This window comes from Salmo trutta, chromosome 13 (assembly GCF_901001165.1).
Source record: "Salmo trutta chromosome 13, fSalTru1.1, whole genome shotgun sequence".
NCBI classification, from domain to species: Eukaryota; Metazoa; Chordata; class Actinopteri; order Salmoniformes; family Salmonidae; genus Salmo; species Salmo trutta.
Window position 1 is genome coordinate 43,048,293 of NC_042969.1, and position 5,441 is coordinate 43,053,733.

A 5,441-nucleotide genomic window follows, 5' to 3' on the forward strand; every position below is an offset into this window, starting at 1 on the left:
TCCAGCCAGGCTCATTCTGGTCTCAGTGATGAAGCAGCCAGTCCTCTAGCCAGTCCAATTCAGGTCTCGGGGGAAGAAGCAGCCAGTCCTCTTGCCAGGCTCATTCAGGTCTGATTGATGAAGCAGCCAATCCTCTAGCCAGTCTCATTCAGGTCTGAGTAGTGAAGCAGCCAGTCCTCTTGCCAGGTTCATTCAGGTCTGAGTGATGAAGCAGCCAGTCTTCTAGCCAGGCTCATTCAGGTCTCAGTGATGAAGCAGCCAGTCCTCTAGCCAGGATCATTCAGGTCTCAGTGATGAAGCAGCCAGTCCTCTAGTCAGGATCATTTAGGTCCCAGTGATGAAGCAGCCAGTCCTCTAGCCAGGTTCATTCAGGTCTCAGTGATGAAGCATCCAGTCCTCTAGCCAGCCTCATTCAGGTCTCAGTGATGAAGCAGCCAGTCCTCTAGCCAGGAACATTCAGGTCTCAGTGATGAAGCAGCCAGTCCTCTAGCCAGGATCATTCAGGTCTCAGTGATGAAGAAGCCAGTCCTCCAGTCTGGCTCATTCAGGTCTCAGTGATGAAGCAGCCAGTCCTCTAGCCAGGATCATTCAGGTCTCAGTGATGAAGCAGCCAATCCTCTAGCCAGTCTCATTCGGGTCGGAGTAGTGAAGCAGCCAGTCCTCTTGCCAGGTTCATTCTGGTCTGAGTGATGAAGCAGCCAGTCTTCTAGCCAGGCTCATTCAGGGCTCAGTGATGAAGCAGCCAGTCCACTAGCCAGGATCATTCAGGTCTCAGTGATGAAGCAGCCAGTCCTCTAGTCAGGATCATTCAGGTCCCAGTGATGAATCAGCCAGTCATCAAGCCAGTCTCATTCAGGTCTCAGTGATGAAGCAGCCAGTCCTCCAGCCAGGCTCATTCTGGTCTCAGTGATGAAGCAGCCAGTCCTCTAGCCAGTCCAATTCAGGTCTCGGGGGATGAAGCAGCCAGTCCTCTTGCCAGGCTCATTCAGGTCTGATTGATGAAGCAGCCAATCCTCTAGCCAGTCTCATTCAGGTCTGAGTAGTGAAGCAGCCAGTCCTCTTGCCAGGTTCATTCAGGTCTGAGTGATGAAGCAGCCAGTCTTCTAGCCAGGCTCATTCAGGTCTCAGTGATGAAGCAGCCAGTCCTCTAGCCAGGATCATTCAGGTCTCAGTGATGAAGCAGCCAGTCCTCTAGTCAGGATCATTTAGGTCCCAGTGATGAAGCAGCCAGTCCTCTAGCCAGGTTCATTCAGGTCTCAGTGATGAAGCATCCAGTCCTCTTGCCAGCTTCATTCAGGTCTCAGTGATGAAGCAGCCAGTCCTCTAGCCAGGAACATTCAGGTCTCAGTGATGAAGCAGCCAGTCCTCTAGCCAGGATCATTCAGGTCTCAGTGATGAAGAAGCCAGTCCTCCAGTCTGGCTCATTCAGGTCTCATTGATGAAGCAGCCAGTCCTCTAGCCAGGATCATTCAGGTCTCTGTGATGAAGCAGCAAGTCCTCTAGCCAGTCCAATTCAGGTCTCGGGGGATGAAGCAGCCAGTCCTCTTGCCAGGCTCATTCAGGTCTGATTGATGAAGCAGCCAATCCTCTAGCCAGTCTCATTCGGGTCGGAGTAGTGAAGCAGCCAGTCCTCTTGCCAGGTTCATTCAGGTCTGAGTGATGAAGCAGCCAGTCTTCTAGCCAGGCTCAAACAGGGTTCAGTGATGAAGCAGCCAGTCCACTAGCCAGGATCATTCAGGTCTCAGTGATGAAGCAGCCAGTCCTCTAGTCAGGATCATTCAGGTCCCAGTGATGAGGCAGCCAGTCATCTAGCCAGGTTCATTCAGGTCTCAGTGATGAAGCAGCCAGTCCTCTAGCCAGCCTCATTCAGGTCTCAGTGATGAAGCCGCCAGTCCTCTAGCCAGGATCATTCAGGTCTCAGTGATGAAGCAACCAGTCCTCTAGCCAGGCTCATTCAGGTCTCAGTGATGAAGCAGCCAGTCCTCTAGCCAGGATCATTCAGGTCTCAGTGATGAAGCAACCAGTCCTCTAGCCAGGCTCATTCATGTCTCAGTGATGAAGCAGCCAGTCCTCTAGCCAGGATCATTCAGGTCTCAGTGATGAATTAGCTGGTCCTCTAGCCAGGATCATTCAGGTCTCAGTGATGAAGCAGCCAGTCCTCTAGCCAGGATCATTCAGGTCTCAGTGATGAAGCAGCCAGTCCTCCAGCCTGGCTCATTCAGGTCTCAGTGATGAAGCAGCCAGTCCTCTAGCCAGGATCATTCAGGTCTCAGTGATGAAGCAGCCAGTCCTCTAGTCAGGCTCATTCAGGTCTCAGTGATGAAGCAGCCAGTCCTCCAGCCAGGCTCATTCAGGTCTCAGTGATGAAGCAGCCAGTCCTCCAGCCAGTCCCATTCAGATCTCAGTGATGAAGCAGCCAGTCCTCTTGCCAGGCTCATTCAGGTCTGATTGATGAAGCAGCCAATCCTCTAGCCAGTCTCATTCAGGTCTGAGTAGTGAAGCAGCCAGACCTCTAGCCAGACCCACTCTGTCATTTTCCGCCCTTGCCCGGTGATGTGAGCTCATTCAGGTCTGATTGAGGAAGCAGCCAGTCCTCTAGCCAGGCTCATTCAGGTCTGATTGATGAAGCAGCCAGTCATCTAGCCAGTCTCATTCAGGTCTGATTGATGAAGCAGCCAGTCCTCCTGCCAGTCTCATTCAGGTCTCAGTGATGAAGCAGCCAGTCCTCTAGCCAGGATCATTCAGGTCTCAGTGATGAAGCAGCCAGTCCTCTAGCCAGGCTCATTCAGGTCTCAGCGATGAAGCAGCCAGTCCTCTAGCCAGGCTCATTCAGGTCTCAGTGATGAAGCAGCCAGTCATCTAGCCAGGCTCATTCAGGTCTGATTGATAAGGCAGCAAGTCCTCTAGCCAGTCTCATTCAGAACTGAGTAGTGAAGCAGCCAGACGTCTAGCCAGAACCAATCTGTCAGTTTCCACCCCTGCCTGGTAATGTGAACTCATTCAAGTCTCAGTGATGAAGCTGCCAGTTGTCTAGCCAGGCTCATTCATGTCTCAGTGATGAAGTAGCCAGTCCTCTAGCCAGGCTCAGTCAGGTCTCAGTGATGAAGCAGCCAGTCATCAAGCCAGTCTCATTCAGGTCTCAGTGATGAAGCAGCCAGTCCTCCAGCCAGGCTCATTCTGGTCTCAGTGATGAAGCAGCCAGTCCTCTAGCCAGTCCAATTCAGGTCTCGGGGGATGAAGCAGCCAGTCCTCTTGCCAGGCTCATTCAGGTCTGATTGATGAAGCAGCCAATCCTCTAGCCAGTCTCATTCAGGTCTGAGTAGTGAAGCAGCCAGTCCTCTTGCCAGGTTCATTCAGGTCTGAGTGATGAAGCAGCCAGTCTTCTAGCCAGGCCCATTCAGGTCTCAGTGATGAAGCAGCCAGTCCTCTAGCCAGGATCATTCAGGTCTCAGTGATGAAGCAGCCAGTCCTCTAGTCAGGATCATTTAGGTCCCAGTGATGAAGCAGCCAGTCCTCTAGTCAGGTTCATTCAGGTCTCAGTGATGAAGCATCCAGTCCTCTAGCCAGCCTCATTCAGGTCTCAGTGATGAATTAGCTGGTCCTCTAGCCAGGATCATTCAGGTCTCAGTGATGAAGCAGCCAGTCCTCTAGCCAGGATCATTCAGGTCTCAGTGATGAAGCAGCCAGTCCTCCAGCCAGGCTCATTCAGGTCTCAGTGATGAAGCAGCCAGTCCTCCAGCCAGTCCCATTCAGATCTCAGTGATGAAGCAGCCAGTCCTCTTGCCAGGCTCATTCAGGTCTGATTGATGAAGCAGCCAATCCTCAAGCCAGTCTCATTCAGGTCTGAGTAGTGAAGCAGCCAGACCTCTAGCCAGACCCACTCTGTCATTTTCCGCCCTTGCCCATGTGATGTGAGCTCATTCAGGTCTGATTGAGGAAGCAGCCAGTCCTCTAGCCAGGCTCATTCAGGTCTGATTGATGAAGCAGCCAGTCATCTAGCCAGTCTCATTCAGGTCTGATTGATGAAGCAGCCAGTCCTCCTGCCAGTCTCATTCAGGTCTCAGTGATGAAGCAGCCAGTCCTCTAGCCAGGATCATTCAGGTCTCAGTGATGAAGCAGCCAGTCCTCTAGCCAGGCTCATTCAGGTCTCAGCGATGAAGCAGCCAGTCCTCTAGCCAGGCTCATTCAGGTCTCAGTGATGAAGCAGCCAGTCATCTAGCCAGGCTCATTCAGGTCTGATTGATAAAGCAGCAAGTCCTCTAGCCAGTCTCATTCAGAACTGAGTAGTGAAGCAGCCAGACGTCTAGCCAGAACCAATCTGTCAGTTTCCACCCCTGCCCGGTAATGTGAACTCATTCAAGTCTCAGTGATGAAGCTGCCAGTTGTCTAGCCAGGCTCATTCATGTCTCAGTGATGAAGTAGCCAGTCCTCTAGCCAGGCTCAGTCAGGTCTCAGTGATGAAGCAGCCAGTCATCAAGCCAGTCTCATTCAGGTCTCAGTGATGAAGCAGCCAGTCCTCCAGCCAGGCTCATTCTGGTCTCAGTGATGAAGCAGCCAGTCCTCTAGCCAGTCCAATTCAGGTCTCGGGGGATGAAGCAGCCAGTCCTCTTGCCAGGCTCATTCAGGTCTGATTGATGAAGCAGCCAATCCTCTAGCCAGTCTCATTCAGGTCTGAGTAGTGAAGCAGCCAGTCCTCTTGCCAGGTTCATTCAGGTCTGAGTGATGAAGCAGCCAGTCTTCTAGCCAGGCCCATTCAGGTCTCAGTGATGAAGCAGCCAGTCCTCTAGCCAGGATCATTCAGGTCTCAGTGATGAAGCAGCCAGTCCTCTAGTCAGGATCATTTAGGTCCCAGTGATGAAGCAGCCAGTCCTCTAGTCAGGTTCATTCAGGTCTCAGTGATGAAGCATCCAGTCCTCTAGCCAGCCTCATTCAGGTCTCAGTGATGAATTAGCTGGTCCTCTAGCCAGGATCATTCAGGTCTCAGTGATGAAGCAGCCAGTCCTCTAGCCAGGATCATTCAGGTCTCAGTGATGAAGCAGCCAGTCCTCCAGCCTGGCTCATTCAGGTCTCAGTGATGAAGCAGCCAGTCCTCTAGCCAGGATCATTCAGGTCTCAGTGATGAAGCAGCCAGTCCTCTAGTCAGGCTCATTCAGGTCTCAGTGATGAAGCAGCCAGTCCTCCAGCCAGGCTCATTCAGGTCTCAGTGATGAAGCAGCCAGTCCTCTAGCCAGTCCAATTCAGATCTCAGTGATGAAGCAGCCAGTCCTCTTGCCAGGCTCATTCAGGTCTGATTGATGAAGCAGCAAGTCCTCTAGCAGTCTCATTCAGAACCTGAGTAGTGAAGCAGCCAGACGTCTAGCCAGAACCAATTTGTCAGTTTCCACCCCTGCCTGGTAATGTGAACTCATTCAAGTCTCAGTGATGAAGCTGCCAGTTGTCTA